Source organism: Labrus mixtus, chromosome 19 (assembly GCF_963584025.1).
Source record: "Labrus mixtus chromosome 19, fLabMix1.1, whole genome shotgun sequence".
Taxonomy (NCBI): domain Eukaryota; kingdom Metazoa; phylum Chordata; class Actinopteri; order Labriformes; family Labridae; genus Labrus; species Labrus mixtus.
In genome coordinates this window covers 21,535,487-21,555,841 of record NC_083630.1, presented here as the reverse complement: position 1 = coordinate 21,555,841, position 20,355 = coordinate 21,535,487, and the positions used below count along the sequence as shown (strand labels likewise).

At 39.6% G+C, this 20,355-nt stretch overlaps 1 protein-coding gene across 1 annotated transcript in view; it reads left to right on the top strand.

Moving 5' to 3' along the window:
* Positions 1-20,355, top strand: part of LOC132994606 (cadherin-18) — a 190,061-nt gene that overhangs the window by 68,860 nt on the left and 100,846 nt on the right. The window lies entirely within an intron of this gene.

Below are 20,355 nucleotides of genomic sequence, written 5' to 3'. Positions count from 1 at the left end.
AATGTAAAGGTTTGGAGTGGAGAATGCAATACGTACAATTTCTGTTTGCTTTAGGTTCAGGTGGCTTGAAGAACCTTGTGGTTTAAGACAAAAAGGTTAAATGCTATTTCGGTTGATTTGGCTAAGCAAGTATACACATAATTTATATACTGGGAGAAAACAGCAAAAACAATTGTTCCCTGAAGTTTCTCTTTCAAACATATCCTTGTTAGCATGTAAATTATCACAAATTTGCTATTAATGCATTACTGAAAAAATACAAGTTGCACAACAATCACATGATATAACATAACTCAAAGCAAGGACTAAATAGTTACTAATGCCCTGAAGACACTCAACATGTTTCCAACTCGTTAAAAATGGCAGCTTTGGCGGAGGCCCATTTTGGTCCTCCAAGCTGGCAGCCCGGGTTCAAGTCCGGCTTGTTGCTCCTTTCCTATATGTCATACCCCACTCTCTCTCCCTCTCTCTTGGTTTCCTATACTCTATCTGCTGTCCCATCGAAAGCAAAAAGCCCAAAAAATTATATTTAAAAAATGGCAGCTTGGTCTGTTAGCTTTTAGCAACAAACTATGCCTATCCAGCTAATGCTTCAGCTTGCAAGCACAGGGCTCAGTGGTCAAGTTAGCTGTTATAAATGCGCAACTTCCAATTCAACTTTAAAATAAAACATTGTGTTACTTTTAGAAATGCAACGTTCAACTTTGATAACAACAGTTGTGATAGGTAAAGGGTCATAGATTTGTTTTATTATAGGTCACACAAAAAAACTTCTTGACTAATCCAACAGTCCTGACACTCCACCCATGCACACGTTGCTTTTGATCTTTATTCTAAATCTCTTGACTTTGACGATATACCAAAAGAGTAAGCTAGAGGGCAGTGTCCAGAAGAAGGGGTACAACTCTGTGTTATTTGTCAGAGTTAGGCTTTTTGCCTGTCTGCTGGTTTTTGATATCTTGGCTGGTGTTGGTGTAAATCCTTTCTTGTCTCATAACTTATCAGTGGTAAAACCCCTAATTACTCCTAGTTACTGATGGGATTGCTATGGTAATTCTCACATTATTCCAGCCCTCATTAAGCACATTAGTCCAGACATTAACATGCATGGTATCCTTATTATAACATTATATATGAACAGAGCACTTTTGTTCACATGACCTAACTTTAATGTTCAAATTGCTTGAGCCCAAATCTACCAGTGGACCGACCAGCTTGGCAGGTGTCAGTGGATTGACTTACAAACACTGCTTGCTTCAGTCGGGTGAGAAGCTTATCCCATCGGATCCTCGCTGCCATTCTACAGCACGCCGGCTGGAGTCCATATTTAGCAGCAGACGCTGACACGCTTGACCTCTGTCAATGAGACACAAGGTGGATTACCTGGTTATACACTCCTGATTCTCTAATCCCAGATCTGTCCTGCAAATTATAGCACTCAGGAAATCAACCACATGCAAGGCTTAGAAGTGACACGCCTTAAATCCCACCCTCTCCTTGGCACCTCCCACCCAACTGTTAATTTGTTTTTCCTTGAACTGCACTGAAACTTGTAAGTAGCTGCATGAGCCACTGGTTTTAAAATATTCATTGAGCTATTTCCAGCTTCCCCAAACATTGCTCTCATTAGATAATGATTTTCCCGCAAGCATGGTAAGGAGGAGGGTTGTTTACTTGGTTTTATCAGAATGAAAACACCAAGAACATGTAATTGTATGTCTCGGGTACACTTTGTGTAATGGTCAGAACTATTCCTGTACAGTATAGGAACTGTTAAAATATATATATATATAAAATATATTTGAGATTTTCAGAAATTATTTGACAAAGTGTATGATTGCAAATGTATCACTGTACATTAGAGCAGTGTGATGCAGCAATCAGACTTGACATTTGTGTCTCTTGGAGATTTGTGTCTTGAGCAGATCACTGTATCATAGAGCCATTAATTCATGCAGAGACTTGGCAGAGATACTCATTAGAATCCAAGAAATCGTTGTCTTTCATTGAATTGCAGTTCTTACAAAGGTCATCAAAAGATGTTACCATGAGCTCTATTGTCACAGGATCAGTTTTACCTGGGATCTCTGGCAATTTGGGGAAATTATTGAAGTCATACACCCCAGCTGTTTAATCATTTGGAATCCTGTTGACTGAATCATTGATTCTCATCAGTCAGACATCAGTCACAGCCTTTTCTCTCACTACAAGGACATCCGTTTAAACACAGTCCCCTCCTCACTGATCCCTGCACACTCCTAGCGTGCTGCTGCTCGGCTAATCCAGGAAGCTACTCCAAGTCACAGCTAAGGTGCTTGCCAAACAACTGGCTCTGCTTATATGTGAGGCATGTTCGATGCATTTAGATTGATCTTCTGTGTAATGAGAGTCTCTTCCCCCCCCCCCCTCGAGGAACGCATGCTGTGTGGGAGACAAGAACCTGAGACAGGACCCGCATACAGATCAAGAATCCTGAAACATTTGTGAACAGCCTCACTTCTCAGTGGGAGAGCATCATGTTACTGCAAGATTATGGAGCTTTATACTCTCCAAGGGAGAGACAATGTTTTTGTGCCAAAGCAGCCATGACTGAAGGAGAGAAGGGTTCTTTGTCTAGTTGAAGTTACATTGTGGATTTAAACCATTCCTGAGCTTCACAGTGTGCTTTCCTTTTTCTTGTGTACAAAATTCTGCTCAAAATGCAAAACTGAGATTTTCCAATTTAGTCAAGAGGTTCAAATCTATCTAGTCAGTTATGAGTAAAATTGTTGATGATTAACACAGGAGTCGACAGATGTATATAGATCGATCATCTAACCGGTTGAGTTTGTTTTGCGACACATTTCATTTCACTATCATAAACATCTTAGTTAGAATATAATTGGGTAGGACTTTTATTCATTACTGACAAAATCCATGGCTCACTAATAAAAAGGGGGGTCGTTATACGCACATTACTTAGGTGCATGGCCGTGCAAACACAGCAGACTTAGGAAGAAGAATATAGGACCCACAATTGCGAAAATGCCACAAAAACTTTTAATTCATCAGAACGTTTCGACCAGAGGTCTTCTTCAGGTGATCATTTTTGAACAAAGGAGGGAAGCCACACCTAAATATATAGATTTCAACACCAATAGGCTGATAGGCCGGTGTACACACTGAATCCATGGGTCAGACAGCATACAATGCCAGAAATTACACATTACACATTATTCACATAATTCACATCATCTTTTGAGCTTTAAGCACTTTGTAGGAGTGCTGTAGTACTCAAGACCGGTCTCGACACTTATTAAAGGTCTCAGTCTCTTCTTGGAGTGGATGTTTAAGACATTGTGAGTGACACAGGTGTCTCCACAATAACTCCTCTTTATGCGAATGAAATCATAAACAGTGTTGATTTCTTTTTTTTTTTTTTTTTTTTTTTTACATTTTGCTTCTGGCTCTTTTTTTCTGCTCGTCTCATCTGCAGACAATCCCTCTTCTGTTATGTTGCTGTCGAAAAAAGACACTTGTCACTTTAAGTCGTATCAAACTCTCTTGACTCAGCATAATTAGAGAAGCTCTTCAATCCACCAGAAAAATGTACCGCGTATCCATGCAGGCGCTGTCTTTGAACCACCCGTGATTAACAATCTGAGAGGGTTTAAGGAGAGATTGAAAACAATCCTCAGGCCCGTGGACTCCGTATAAGTTTGTTGCTGTGTCTGGGACATGAACTGAAATAGGGACTGACTGGGACTTCAGTGGTGAAGAAGCATTATTCTAATTGGTCCCTTGAATGTTGCAATCTCCTCGTACCCCTGCAATGCTCCGAAATGATTGCAACTCAACTGTCCTTAAGTATTACCTTCATTTTTTTTTAATGGTACCCAACACCCACTAAAAGCTTCAGAGTGCTTATCTATCAAGGGATGTCCTTTTCAAAAGCACCCTCTTTTGTAACAAATAATAGAAAGCACTATTTTCTGCATTTATCCAAACTTAAAGGTAGGCGGCCATGTTTTATTGGGATTATTAGCTTAATACAGTGTAGTAGGTTTGAATACATGTCATCTTTTTCTAAAAGCGGTTCACTTTTGGTACTTTTTCTTGAGTTAAACAGTGTTTCATGAACGGTAAAAATAAAAAAAGCACTTTAATGTTGGCTGCTCTATAACAGCTAATCCACCAAGCTTATATATCTATCAAGTAGGGTTAAGGGTTACAACATAAGATAGAGCTCAGTAAAGCTGAACCGCAGACCGCCTGTGGCAAACCTCGTCTGCCAGAGAGTGAAACCTTTTGACCCATGACTTTCCTCAAAGTCTACCCGTAAATATAACTGAAGCTTTTTCTCACAGAGGTCCCTGAAAATCTTTCTCTCTCCCTTCTGAAAGTCTTAAAGACATTGGAGGACATTTTTTGTGTTTTTGGCAAAGCCTTGTACGCCAAAGTCTTCCAGGATATGGAATATACTTTGAATTGACCCATATAGTACCTAATGCAGAGCATATTGCCTCTTTTTAAAACCAATACAATTAAGAAGATGGCATTTTTTAATCTTCAGGCGAGTGTTGATCACTTGATTAGATTTAAATGGCCTTCATAACTTTGTACAAAGGATGTGTTGAACGGCTCCAACACGCTGTGTAAAAAAAAAAAAGCCCTTTTGTAGCTCACTCAATGGCGGCATTCTGATTTTGTAAAGAAGTGCAGTGTCAGGATGAGAAATAATCGAGCTATAGGTCAGAGCTTTCCTGCACACATACTGTACAGTATTGAGTTTGTGGAGTCTTTTCTTGTGCATGCACTTTCAACAATGTCGATTCACTTAGTCATAGATATCAACTATTATTGGCTGTCCTACAAGGGTCCTGACCCAAACGATGAAATGAATCCATGTTTTCCAGCCTGAACTTCTTCTGCAGCATCCCTCTCAATGCATCACATGTTGACCGTCATCCGCCATGCAGTCTCTCATCCAGCTATTCTTACGGATGATTCAATGCCTTGTGGTCAATGTGCCTGCCCTGATATTAAAGTTCCGACTTAGATTTCATCCTCGGCAGCAGCACTCGGACTCAGTATTGATCCCATCAATGATTCAAAGGGCAAAGTGAGTCAGAGGCAGCCATGAAATGACAATGATAAACAAAACTACTATTAATGTAAGTGTTTAAATATGGGGAGGCGTTTCATTTAGCGATGACAGAATACCTATACAATGTCTCACTTGTTTGAGGGCTTAATTAAATGGATGGTTTGAAGGCTAAGTGAGGTTTTCACAGGCTGTGATTTGCTTGGAAAAGGACTTTATTGCTGTGCTTTTCAGTCATTCCATCATCTGTTAAATAACTGCAGCGCCGTGTCAACAGTTCTCCAGGCAGCTCAAGTTCATTCTGTTTGTTTTTGGAGGGGGAGACTGACCTAAAAAAAACACATCCCACTATATGTTTGAAGAGATGGAGGTGTAAGTCCTTTTATCCTGCTAAATAAGATCGGTCTTTCAGCACTGTCTTTCGCACACTGTTAATTTTTACATTTCGAAAAAATAATACACAAATAATAGAAGAATAGCATGATATCATTTTGAGTTATTATATGTTGTTTTTATATCTACAGACCTGGACTAACTAAAAATATTTGGCACATTTGTGCCTAGTCAATTCACAGCCTCAGCCTTTCCTAAGGCAAACAAATCAAACCTTGGCTGGCCCCAGCTTCTGTAAAGTCAGGATTTGCTGTTTGTCTTTGTTGTTTAATTATAAATAAAGAGTCTGGACTGATGGGTGAATAAGGCACATATTTGAATCTGCCACTTTCTGCCCATGCAGGGAAATTGTGGCCATTTTCAGTTTTCTGCCTTCATATGAACTCAACAAATAATTGATTAACCCACTGAGCATTGCCTCGGTTATTCTATAATGGAAATAATGATTTGTTGCAGCCTTGCATGAATGCAACATTTTATCAGGGTATACTCAAGTGATGTTATTTGTGGTTTAATCTCTGTACAGGAGGTTGGCTGTGCAAACAGTGTCATATGTCCTGAAAATAAGACAAAGAATATCATGACTGAAAACAAGAGAAATGACATACAGGGTCAGAATCAGAATTGGGACTTATTGCCAAGTACATTTACACATACAAGGAATTTGACTTGGTGTATTGGTGCTAAACAATTAACAAGGAAATAATGCAGAACTAGCAACAACTTAAATAATACAGTATAAGAAGATATTACAATATATCAAATGTAATTTAAAAATGTAAAATATAAAAAACACAAAATGTACAAAAGGTGCTATGTAGGAGCTGTGCAGTGGACTATGAGGAAAAATATTAGTGTGTGTAAATACTCACAGAGTGAAAGGGGGTTACAGGGGGTTACAGCCTAGTGCTTATGTTGCATGCCCCATGTACAGCGGCTATAGTCCTCATATAGCTGTGGGTTCGAATCCGACCTTAAACCCATTACTGTTCTCTGTTCCAACAGTTTTGAATATTCAATTTAAAAAATGTGCTCCACCACTAACACAACAGTTGCTGTCTCTGTAGCTAATCCAGTGAAAAACATTCAGTACCAAAAATCCGAGTTCTGTGTGAAACTGTATGAATATGAAATCCAGTCATTTTTGCAGCTTCGCACACACGTTACTGTTCCTCATCTGAAACTTTCCAGGTTTTCATTTATATTGTCAGTGTGTGTCACTTGTTCACACTCACAATGTGAAAGGGGGCTCATTGGGTCATTCCTGATTGGTTGCTGTGTGTCTATAAATGAGACCTGTATGCATGAGAGGACAGAGAACCTTGGGGCGCTGCCAGAGGCGGGAGCACACATGCGGGGGAGAGTTTCCAACATTAACCTTCCAAACATGTATACTCTCTGACATACTGTTGTAATTTGATCGTGTGACTGCAAATGAACCGTTATTCGCTCTTATATAAGCGCGACTGCAAGGAGGCAGGGCGTCCAGCTGCAGGTCTTACAGACACGCTTCTCACAACAGTGCACGTCTAATGGTGTATACCTCAGCGTGTGAAATGCTAAAAAATTCATTCACAGCTATATTTCAGACTTGTCAGACAGAGAGTATAGCTGAAACTGGACTGCTTTTTTGTTCACCAAGAAATCAATAGGTAAGGGTTTGGGATACTCTCTTACAGGAAAAACATTGTGACCTTTCAGTTTGTGTAAAATCAAGTACAACAGCACAGTGGTAATTGCATCTTTTGCACAACATAATTCAAATTCAGCTTGTTTAACATGATGCAAAAGCTCTGAAAGTAATATCAACATCATTTACTTGTATAAAAAGGGGTTGTGGTACCATGATGTGGTCATTTAATGTGAGACTGAATGTAAGACTAACTAGTATTCGGGGGAAAAAAATGTGTGTTTGGTGCAGATCTGTCCCTTAAAGAGTTGATTATTAAGTGGCATCAGTGCAAAGCATAATGGGTAGTGAGTCTATCAAAGTATTTGTATTTTTCCACCTGATGGGGATGGGTTGAACTGGGAACTACAGAATCCATGACCAAAGATGGATGCACAAACAAACAAAAAACAGACAAAACTTAAAGATTAAACCCAAATGCATTTGTTGTGTACGTTCCGATACTGTACTCTGACTCGCCACACCATCAGCCTCCACTCTTTTGGGAAGTCTGCACCAAGTTTTGGGACCTGACTGCAGCAGTTGTTTTTTTTTTATGTTCAGAGGTTGCAGAGGTTGGTCATTGATTTTTGGTGATAATTTCAAACTTGCGGTTGTTGTTCCAGAGCATCAGAAAATGTTCGGGTGAGAGTCCGTTCACAAAAATGGTGAATTGTTGCTTTCATCAGCATTGGGATTGCCCCCTGATCATTTTGAAGCACGCTCTTGTCTAAAACAGTTTAAATCAATCAGCTCCAGATCAGAAGCACAATAAACCTTGTTCCCAGGTATATCCACATATGTTTGGAAAAAAAAACGTTATTTCTCAATCTCAGTGTTTCCCAAATTGGGAACCTGGACCCAAGGGGGAGCCCAGTGTTATGCTGGGAAGGGGGGGTGGGGTGCTCATGATGGATAGGCCGGATCTTTGTAACATAGCAATAAGTAAGGTCTTTTACCTGCTTCTTGTACAGTGTCTCGAGATAACACTTGTTATGAGTTGACGCTATACAAATAAAAATTGATTGATTGATTGGGGGGGCTACAGCAATGCTTGACAAAAGCAATGCACACCGTTTTTTACTGCAAGCAAAGGATGGCACATTTTGTGAGAGGACACTCATAGAGTTTTTTACATGCATATTTCTGTTATCTTAACATGATTCCGCGGAGTGCAGTCATGCAGCAGAAACAGACCCTAATTTGACAAAAAAAATCTTTCCACATGTCCATTTTTTTTTACTAACTCTACACAGTTTGGAGCTTGACAAGGTGTCAAAAAGCTTCCACTAGAAGATGTGAACAGGGAATATCCTTCCAAGAATTTTCGACCGTTGTAACACAGCTCAAAGACACTGTCATCAAGGTTGTCGTGGTATTTCTGAGTGTAGAATTAGAGAATCCTACAGAGAGACCTTTAACCCCTCAGTTAAGCCTCCAGGTATGGATGGGAATGAATGGTCTAGAGCATGACTTATTATTCTGCATTGGAGAGGTTTTCAAGGTCAGTGCGAGGCATCAGTAGTCTCCTCTCCCTTTCCACATCATGTATGGCTCATGTTGGACAATCAACACCTAAGTAAATGCATGATTTCTCTTTGACAAACACCAAAATGATGCATTTTTTATTGGATATTTCATATGGATAGTTATTTAGATCTGTTGACTGTTCAATATTTTTAAGAATAATTTTTCACCAAAAGCCCGACACACCGAGCAGATGGCAAAGAACTAGTGGCATCGAAGGCCAACTGAGGCGTGTCAGGGCCTTAAGACATTTTAGATGCAAAAAATGCTAAATTATTGCCTAAATTATTATTTCTAGAGTAGCTCCACAGTTGTAGCGATGTGCTGGCTTCTCAGTTTTATATCTTTTTGAGCTGAAAATCTTAGAGTGAAACACTGATAGAAAATGTGCAGATGGCACTCTGGACTGGAAACTTGATTGGACATTGTTTGACACTGAATCCTAAAATAAATTCTACGTTCATTGGACTATGTCCCTACTCTAACAAACACCTACATGGTTTTATTCCAACTTTTGAAATGTGTCTATGACTAAGGCCAGCGGTAATGAACCCATCAAGGAGGTTTTCCAGTTGTGGGATGAATAAAGGATTATCTTATTTTATCTTCTGTGAGCAGGACTTCAGTAAAACCCCTTGCCCAAATGTTCATAAAACTTAGTTGAAAGGTGTATCATGGGCCAAGGAAACACCCATTAAACTTTGGACTGGAACCAGGTACCACTTGCAGGGTGCAGATTTTGGAGCAAATCGAAATCCAACTCATCAATAAGATCTAACAGCCATTACAGCAAATGGAAACTACACTGGAAATTTCTACCCTGTGAATACAGTTTCATTCCTCTTTTTTAAACAAATATCAATTTTAACGATTTTGAGTGTAAGCCTATGTTATTTTTTTATGTGTAAAAAGTATGTTAAACATGTCCAATTTAGAAGTACATCAGAAATAAAAGAAGATAAAGTACAACACTTAATTGACACAATTGTTATACATTTGGAATGATATCCTGGTGTACATACCAATTGTAATTTTAGATTGTTTTTTATAAACTGTAGAATTTTTGCCATGGCAGTGGTGTGGTCTCTTCTGGTGTTTTTGTACTCTGACTGATTTGAAAAAACAACAGTTTAATCAAGCTCAAAAGGCATCTAAAGTCACAGAGCTACTTTACAGCAATCACTCGATTATGGAAACGTTTCCCCTCGCTCTGATAAGGAGTTCAAAGTCTCGTCCCACCTCTTTGATTGTACCTCTTGTTTTCATTAGCAGCTGTTCCGTAGTTCAGTTGGGGAGCAGCCGGCCCATTAGGAGTTATAACTCTCCACAGCGTCTCCGCGCTCAAACCATTTCCTGTGTTTAGTCATCACTCAGAGGGACGGAGCCGAGCCACATGGTACCACTCGATACATGAGTTCAAAGAGACATGGTTTTGAAACTCAATGACTCCAGTCTGTCATTGCATTGATTTTTTTGTTTCTTTTTTTTTGGGGGGGGGTGAACGGTTTTTGTTTACTTTCTTATCAGTTCTTCCATTTGTTGTATCTCCAATTTTTTCTCTTTTTCAGCCTCCACTTGTTTGTATGAGATGTAAATAAGGATGTAAATAGGCTGATTGTAAACTTTCCCCTGTGTAAAACAGATTGACACTTGACATTCTCCCCTCCTTCCCGCCCACCCTCCTACCCAGTAGTGTCTGCGTTTGTATTGTAAATCAGATCTTGTGTATTCATAATTAATGAGAGTAGGAATTGTGGGTTGTGGATGTGAAACCCCGGAGATTTCTTAAAGTCAAATATATATTCATCTTCAGTGTTACACATGCATTAGGTTAGAAAAACTAAACTTTAAACTCTGAATTTACTACTGGAAACCTATATTTTCACCTACATATCAATATTCTGATTGATCCCTGCTTTCTTCAAATGTAAACTGTAGAAATACTCACATCATGCACAACCATTGTGCAATAGAGAGAGTGGTCAATTCTTTGAAAGCGCTGCAGATCTTTAGTAAGACGCTGCATGCATTCTAAAGAGGAAACAACGTGTTTTCCAAGTCTGCAACAAAAAAAAACAGCTATTTGTTTGATTCCTGAGCGCCAATTTGTTTTCGCCGGGTAAGTGCTCATGGGAAACGGTACTCACAATATTCTCCACTGAAGAAGGGAAGAGTGTATAGATTTCTAATGCCAGGACATTGCACAACCTTGATGCCCGTCATCCTCATATAAATTAGATGTGTGGCGGGAGGCAAACAGAATCCCAGTCCCACCCTGCTGATATGTGTCTCCCAGCTCTGGCAGAGCCCGCTGCCTCCAACCATTTGTCTGTGTCCACAGCAGTTCCTGCGCACACACCCACCCGAACCAGCAGCTTGAAATGAGATTCAGTCAAGTGCATAATCCCTCAGTTCTGCTTAGCTGTGATTAATTGACCAAATGTCTCTTATATATGGAGGGTCCACAGAATCCACAGAACCGGCTTGCACCATTTCTGAAAACGGAAAAAGAAAACACACACTGGATGTTCTGCACACAGCCCGTCACCAGATAAGCGCTTGCAAACGCGTCCAAAGAACACATTGTAATCTCAGTGTATCATTAAAGACTCTTCAGCAATTAGCCCCCCTGGCAAAATGATTTACTGACCTGTCATTAAAGGGCTGTCAGGGAAATAGACATCATGCAGAGAAATGGCCCTTTGGATCAATACCTGAGTAACCCCTTAAAGCACTGTGCGGCTCGTCGTTATGGGAGAAGCATTTGTGTTTACAGAGTTTCACACTCATGTGTAAGGAAGCTCTCCTGGCCCTCATTAATAAACCATCAGTGAAATCCATGCACTTGGTTCAAGTGTTTTTAGCCTTTTTACCACTCTTTGGTTGCTGCTCTTTTCCCAGATCAGTTTGGAATTTGACAGTATGTTTGCATTAAACAGCTGATTACAATTAAAGAAAAAAACAGGAAAATGATGCATTGTAAATAGTTGTTGGCGATATGATTGGCTACATACATTGTCGTTTTCCACTGTGACACACACGTAAACCTCGTTTGAATGACAAGGTGAAGGCAACTGGACTGCTAGCTTAGCATCAGAGTTCCAATAAACACATGCAAAGTAGTGGGGCGCTGGTGGCACAGTGGTTAGCCTGACGCCCCATGTAAGGAGGCTTTAGTCTACTAAGCGGGCGGCCAGGGTTCAAATCCAGCCTGTGGCTCCCTTCCCACATATCACCCCCCCCCCCCTCCCTCTCCCTGATTTCCAACTCTATCCACTGTCCTATCTCTCCATTAAAGACACAAAAAGCCAAAAATAAATCTTTAAAAAATAAAATAAAATGAAATGCAAAGTATTTACTATTTCATTTGTGATTTCAAGTTAGCGTTATAGATTGGTCAACACCAAACAACCAACACAGAAATGCAATGTGTGACTTGGGGCGCATTCACACCAGGCGACTACGACCAAGCACGTTTGACCTCATAAGTCCAGTTTGTCTGACAAGTGTGAGTGCTCCGTACATTGCTCAGGCATGGTGCACTTCCTTGACCTTGGCACGGTCGGAAGAGGGGGTCTTCATCACGATACAGTTGCTAATGCACGAGGGAATGGGTACACGTGGACATGATGTATAATCGATGCAACCTTCCCTCTCGACAATCATTTTTAATAACTAAAGGGTTCACATTGGTCCCATGCAGAGTTCAAGTGTTTACTTGAAATTTGAGCGGTACTGGGACATGCGTGCCTAGTATTACAACATGATGACGTACTATATGTACAAGAGGTAACTAAGCTCAGGCCTGGTTGGGCGATGTGAGTGCAGGTCAGCGGGGGACCGGGGAGGGGGGGGTAATTGAGCTATGGTGCAATACGGGGAAAATGGGCCTAGTTTGATTGCGCCTTTAGTGGAAGGCTGCAAGGAAAAGTAACAACATCCAATTTAAACCGCTTTTAGCTTAACATTACTTACACGAAAGCTACTTCAAAATGATCTAAATCAGTGGTAGACATCTTGGTTGTTCATGAAAATTCCTGACATTTAACCTTCCACATATTTACTAAACAATTGTGATCGGTTTGCCCTGAGTTAGGCAGGATTAAAATCTATCTAAACTTGAAGGGGGCTAGACAATTTAGCCAGAGCAAATTAAACATCAGATATCAGATGTGCCTGGTTCTCACGGCTACTGGATCCCTCAGAGATTAGAGACTGACGCAACAACAACAAAAAACTGTCAAACTCCGGGACAGTTGCTGGTAGGATACTGTTGGGACTTCCCAGACAGAAAGTACTGTTTCATCAGTCAACGTTAGGCAGAATGTCATCACAACCTTGCTCTTCAAATAAAAGATTTTACACTATTTCCTGAGTCAATGAGGTGTGTCTGAAGGAATGAACAAACGATATTACGCTACAACCCTCAAGTGAAAACTTAAGTGAAAGATTAAAAAGCTTGTGAAATGCCAGGCTAACAACAGTTTGTTCCAACACAATTGAACACACAGAAGTTTGATAACTGACTATATTTGCAGCCCTGTATCACATTAGATTACTGCTTTAGAAAGTTAACTAAATCTGACAAAAAAATCTTGGTTTAGGGTTCAGGAAGGTCGTGGTCTTTAACAGAACATCGGGCATAACCACCAACCACTCAGCTGTAACATCTTTATATTTAACAGCACATCACTTTAACCGTGTCTCACAGGAATGATTTTTTATTATGTTACTATGTTTCAAATGTTGTGGTGAGAAACGTAATCTCTGACTGCTTTATGTCCCATGGCAACACAAATGAATGAAGTGTCCTACAGAGGCTGTAAAGTGCAGGACTTTGACACCAGAGACTGGGGGGTTTGCATCCTGAGAAACAATTTGTGGTTGGGGTTTAAGCAACATAAGCACTTTGGTTAAGGTTAGGGTAAGACTGTGGTTTGTTACACATTAATTAAATGTGTGACTTAATCTAAAAGAGCTGCCAAAATGAACACGGCAAGAAACGTATTTCAAGTCCAGCGTTGGCATTAGCAGCAATGTAAACTTTTAGTGTCAGGAAGTCTGATTCTTTTTCTTTTTATAACACCTGCCTGCAGTTTCAAGAAGAGTTGTTCCTTTTTTTTTTTTTTTTTTTTTAAATATACAGAGCACATCCACGTTGGTGTGTTTTTGAAGCTGGATGCCAACTCTGGATGTGGACCAGGGACACAGTTGTGTTGGCAGAGAGAACTAGGCCTGGATGATAGATGAAGCTGGAGGCAACGCGTTGAGGGGAGCCGCTGATGTCTTCGAGACCCTTGTCTTTTCGCATGTCCACTTCCTTCCGACTCTCATCCCGTCGCTCGCCGCCTCGTCTCTGATGCCTAATCTGTCTCCTCAGCAACCAAGCTCTTTAGTTTATATACACCCCCCCCCCCTCCTTCTTCCTCCTCCTCTCTCTCTCCTGCCTGTGCTCATGACGCATCACCCTCCATTCTCCTCATGTCTCCTCTGTGGCCTAATTGATGGGTGAACACTAACAAGTTGCCCTCCCTCCATCTCTCCAACGTGTCCTGGTCCTGAAGGGCCTCTCTCTCACTCTTTCCCCCTCACTCTCTCTTGCTGCCCATCTCCTCATCTCCCTCCCCCCTTACCCTCCCACCCAACTCGTTCACTGCCCCGTTCATTATTCATTAAGTTTCCCTTTGGATCCAGAGAGAGCCAAAGCACGACTGAATTCATAGGCAGACTTAACAGCTGGCCCAAGGGTACCTGAGTGATGTGAGGGAGAGTGTGTGTGTGTGTGTGAGAGGGAGATGTAGGAGGAGAAAGAGAGATAGAAAGAGAGTGACTGACAGACTGACTGACTGACTAATTGATTGACAGACACAAAAACAGAGACACAAAAAAAGAGGGGAAAGTCAAGGAATAAGAGCACCTTGTCAAACTAAGAGTGCAAAACAGTATCATAGCAGAAATGTGTTACTTGTTCAAAGTTATTTTTATTTTCATACCAAGGAAACGCAAGTGTCATGTACTGTAGCTGACGGGTGGCGTGCACAGACAGTCCTTTCTCACACCCAAGACTTCAAATATGGCAGCTTGGTCAGTGGCCAACATGTCCAAATATGACACTGCTGGTACCTTCTTTAGGCTTATGTTTTCATGCTGTCTGCTAGCGTATTGTTTTATTGTGGCGGGGAGTCAGGTGATTTAGCATGAATAATGCACAAGTTGGAGATAGTTGGGTTGGGGGAGATTGACGGGTGGAACAAAGTCGGCACTCTAATCTAGGAGAGCAGATCTAGTCAGTGTGAAACAAGGAGTTAATGTTGATTTGTTTTTGAAGGGAAGTTCTTTGTAGGTTACATAAAGTAAAAGCCAGTCACGTCATATACATTCCCTTGGTTGCCTAACAAGAAAACATATGCTGATGCTCATTTAATCCATTTTATTCATTAACCTTACTGAGTTAATTTTGTGCAAACACAATCTAAATTGAACCAGTTCACTAAGTCAGCCATGTGGTAGTGATTGTTGCCCATCCAACATTATTCAAATGTGACCACAGACTGTATCTAACATGGAAGTGCTCTCAATAGTATCATTCAATGTTTTCTGAAGTGGTGTTTTAAAGGCAAACAATGGATGTCGCATGATAGGAAATTCTGTCTCGGCCAAACTGTCGATCAATTTAGAAACAGATAATGAGTTGCAGTTAAGGCAGGACTATTATAAAAATGGAATAGTTCTTTTTTTTTTTAAATGACATACTGTACAATGTGTATGAAAAGGAGAAAAAAAACATTTGTTGTTCCAGCCTGTGAAATTATAGAATAGAATAGAATTCCTTTATTGATCCCAAACTGGGAAATTGTGGCGTTACAGCAGCAGGTTATCCAAACACACAATATGAGCAAAAAACACAATCTTAGCAAATTTAAACACAATATAATATTAAATACAAAGTAATTAAGCACTAAAAATATCAAAACTAAGTATGAAAATATATACAACCAGGATTTAACTAAGCATTACTAGTCTTAAATATGGAAGATTAGATGTAAATGTGCAGAAACAGAGTTGTAAATGGACAGTATTGACATAAGTTAAAGTGCGTGAGTGTTGACATATTATCAGCAGAAAATTGTTTGATGCTGCTGTAAACATTGGCATCTTAATATGGGATCTAATGGGGTTTCCTTGGCTTTTAGAGCCAGCCCCAAGTGGACACTTCAGGAACTACAGTTCATTTTTCACGGAGAGTGCAGATTGGAGGTAACAAGTTTGTCAGCCAGTTTTATTTTGACAATCCAAGTTGAATGTTTTTTCATTTTTAACCTCAAAATAATAATCTGTTTGGACATTGATTTTTTTCTAACTTGACCAAAAGAGCCCAGCATGCGCCAAACTCTCACTTGAGTGGTACCTTGAACAAAATATTTTGAAGCGCTGTGAGAGAGAACATGTTTGTAACGAAGGATGGAAGAGGCACAGACTGAGAATTTTTCCATTTGTGTCTGACAAAAGTTTTTTTTTTTGGAGGACTGAAAAAGTGTGTCCCGTATTATAAGTCATCCATCTGAGACGTTATGTAAGAGATACTGACTAAACCTCTGTCCTGATATGCTGTCAGGACACATTAGGTGTGCCTTGTTGCTCATGGTGCATCAAACCATCATGTCATCTATTTTGTTTTTTGTTTACTTGTTGTCAGTCGGGTGTTTACATGTACTGTATTATAGCCTCGAGAGGCGCATTGATCTTTGTAACACTTCTTATACAGATGCACTTTAAGATGTCCTGTTATAGTTTTACTAAGCTCCAGCAAGCATACAAATATGTTTCAAAGTATTGTTTAATATTGCAAAATATTCTCTCTGAACATGAGTTCTTATTCAAATGCTGTACAGAGATGTAGAAGCAGGTGATGATATCCTCATTTATATAAAAATGGATTAAACCTATGTTATATATTTTTTGACGAGAACTTATATTACCTCTAATATTTCTAACAGTTATCAAATCCAGAGAAATCTTTAATTTCATAGTTGTAACGGGTCGAGTCTTTCTTTGCGGCCGACATTACAGAGACGCCATGACAGACACAACATGTTTATCGTTACCAAGGAAACACCAGCTGTCACGTCAATGGCCGATGCATAAGGAAGTAGGAATTGCTACTAATAGCTGCTGTACTAATTCATTCTAAATGTATCAGTACAGTACAATGACTACCTATCAAATGGTTTTCATTATGATGACAGCATTGTTCTAATTTGAGATGGTTAGATTTAATACAACTAATAAAATGTTTTTATCTGTGCTATTAAAAGAAATGGTTGGGTTAGTGATTGTCCATGGTGTGTGTTGTCTGTGCACTCAATCCCCAGTCAGATTATGGCTCAGACACCGAACATCATTGAAAAGCCCCCCTGGGGAACCGACCTTGTGACAGACTGAGGGCGACACCAGATGTGTTAGACACTCGAGAAGGAAAGGGTTTTTCATAGATGCAGACAAGTCTGCAGATCCTGTTGTGTATTTCAGAAGAGCAGAGCAAACACAGTTCAAAACACAAAGTCATTCTTTATTAAAGTCTCAGTGCATCTCTTATGCACCTCGACGCTGTGCCTGACTGCTGATGCACCCTGCTGTCTGTAAGCAGGAGAAACTAAGGTCTACATTTGGGTGGGATGAGTGATAGCAAGGATACTGTAGTGCAACAACAACAGAGGCCAACTTTCTGTTTCAATTTGAACAACACGTTTCAATATGTTTCAATACAGCTTTTGCAAAATAGGGATGAAAAGAAAATATTGGAAACGTATTTATAATGAGTAATTACTAGAAAATGTCTTAATATTAGTTTGACCTTCATGAAGAGATTTTTGGCTCCAAACGTTTCAGAAAAGATTGTGAAGGAGTACATGAATATGTGTTTCCCTTTGTATGAGACTCTCAAAGTCCACAAAAGCAAATCTTTCTTTCTGACTTTTGAAAGATTCTTTTTTTTGGGAAGGGGTGTTTTTTTTTTTTTTCTTAAGCAAGGCAAAAATTGAGCAAATTAAACTTCATAAATGTTCACACTTTCTCTCCTGAATTCCCGCGCTTAGATGTTGACCTCACTCTTCCAACTGTTCTGAACTTACTGGAGTAATTGGCAGCCGTGCTTTGCTGATGGCGCATCAAGATTCTGGGGGATGAAAGTAACACTCAACTCCTCACAACTCAAAAAAAAAAAATTCTTAACCAGAAAAACATGAAAGAAACTTGATGTTGTTCAGAAATATGTTAGATCATTTATGACTGAATGCCTAACCTGTTCCATAAGTACCTTTATGGCTGATATTTGTTTCTCTTATTGAAGCCAAGTCTTTCTCTCTTATTTCCTGTTAATCCTAATGTAAAAATAATCTCCACAGATGTTTCAACCACCTTTAAACTAATTTGTTGATCTTTTTGTTTCACTTTTGTTTGTTTCAATGACTCCTTGTGTTTCAATGAGGAAAATTGATCGTTACACTTTTTAGCTCAGCAAACTAAGAAAAGCAGCATTAGTTGTTAACAGTCATTAAAGTCGACAAGCAATGATGGATCAAGTATTTAGGTTAACTAATCTATTATAAGAGGATGGAGTAGGCTTAAATAGAATTATCAAATTACTTTTGTGTCTGAAAAATGAGCAAGGAAAATATAGTTTTTAAACTTTACATTTCTATCTTAAAGGGCCCATATTCTTCTTTTTCTGGTTTTATATGCTCTTTAGTGTGTTTTACAAGTGTCCTGTGCATGTTTAGGCACATCTATGTGCAAAAATTCAAAGTCTGCGGAAACGCAGCTTCTGCTACGTCCTCCTGTTAGCTGCAGCATTAGCTGCATGTAACGCTCGGTTCTAGCCCCCCTCAAAATAAATTTGACAGTGTGACGTCTTGTCAGTGTGAGATCACTGATCTAAGCCCATTGGCTCGTTGTGGTAAGCCCAGCAGCTCATGTTGCACGCCCGTTAACTTCTGTAGCACGCCCACGATATGCTGTAGTCTGCGGTAGCACAGTAGTGCTAAGGTGCTAATGTTTTTGCTCCCCGGCCCTCGGAGCCAGAGTGGCTGAGCGACTGACCAATCACGGCAGAGCCGACAGGCCGACCAATCAGATCAGACTTGGCACACGTGGGGACTCTGAACGTGGACACTTCAGAGCCTTGGAGAGAGAGTCAGAAGCGAGCCGGTGCATGGAGCGGCAGAACATGAAAACAGACACTTTTTTATAACTTTAGCTGTTGTGAACATACTTTAGTAGGTACATAGATTAAATATACGAACCCCAAAAAGGGCATAATATGACCTCTTTAAGACGTAAAATAGGATGTTTCTGAAATATGGGGCAACATAATTTAACTTGTTAAAACTCCTATTAAGGAGATCCGTGCATGGGTGCTGTAGTTGGTGGAAAAACGGACTGACTACCCAGTGAAATATATAGTTTTAGTTTTACCTTGTGACTCTCAGTAATTACTGTCATGAAGGTCAAATTGGCAGAATAAATGAGCATGCTTAACTCTTTCTTACCTCGAAACAAAAAAACTAAAACATTTTAACCCTGAAAAAAATAATTTAACAAATCTTTTACATGCCGAAAAACAATTCAAAGGCCAAAAAAAAGCATTATATTAAATAGTTTAATTAATTGTTATTAAAACTGCAGCAGAGTTTTTAAGTGTGTAACACAAAGTTGTTGCTAAGTTTCACAGTTTTAGAGTTTTAAGATCTGGTACAATGCTTGTATGAATTGAACGATATCGATACCTGTTTTGATGCCACGGCAACAATAATAGAAGTCCTTGTCACCCAATATTGGGTAATAATGTTTCACGTTCATGTATTTGTGCAATTCAGACAGTGTGCGGGAGTTTCTCTCCAATTTATTGATGGATCCAATCTTTTCTTTAAGGCACCTGTCTTAGGAAACAGGCAGTGGTATCTTTTTAAAGCTTCAATACTTTTTCAAAATGTGTGGTATTGAAAAGGACTGGTCTGATATGTTATCAGGGGCACAGAAATTCCTGGTTACGCCCCTGGATCCATGCAACACATTTCAGAGTATTCACTAAATACCCCCTTATGTTATATGCGTGTTTTGCTCATAAATTTTATCCCATAAACGGACAGGAAGGTCAGGTATTTTGTTGTGTCATTGTGAACTTTGAATGCAGTTATTCACAGCCATCTTTTTCTTCATTTTCAAACAGTTTGAAAGCCTTTAGAGGGAGATTTTTTTGAGAGAGGCTAATGGAAATAGGACAATAACACAGTTTTTCTGGCATGGCGATAAAAGGGTTTCAAACACTTATCTCCAGTTGTGCCAGTAAAATGGAATAAAATCAGTGCAACGTTTACTCTGCAGCGCTCGGTCAGTGTAATTTACCCAGAGTTTGAGTCAGAGACTCTTTTTTTTGTAAAGCTTTCAAAATAAAACTGCAATTTAGACAGAGAGGCCAAATAACTACCTCACTCTGTACTGATACATTTTTTTTTTTTTTTTTAGATATGAGCAGAATTCCAACAAGAATGAATGGGATGATATTTAGATCAGTAATTTAATTTCAGGTTTTTACCTGGTAAACTCCATTTTTTTGTTGCATCAAAATAAATGTATTCTTGTTGAGGCTTTAAATTCTACTGGGACAGTCAGGTGGTGTGTCGAG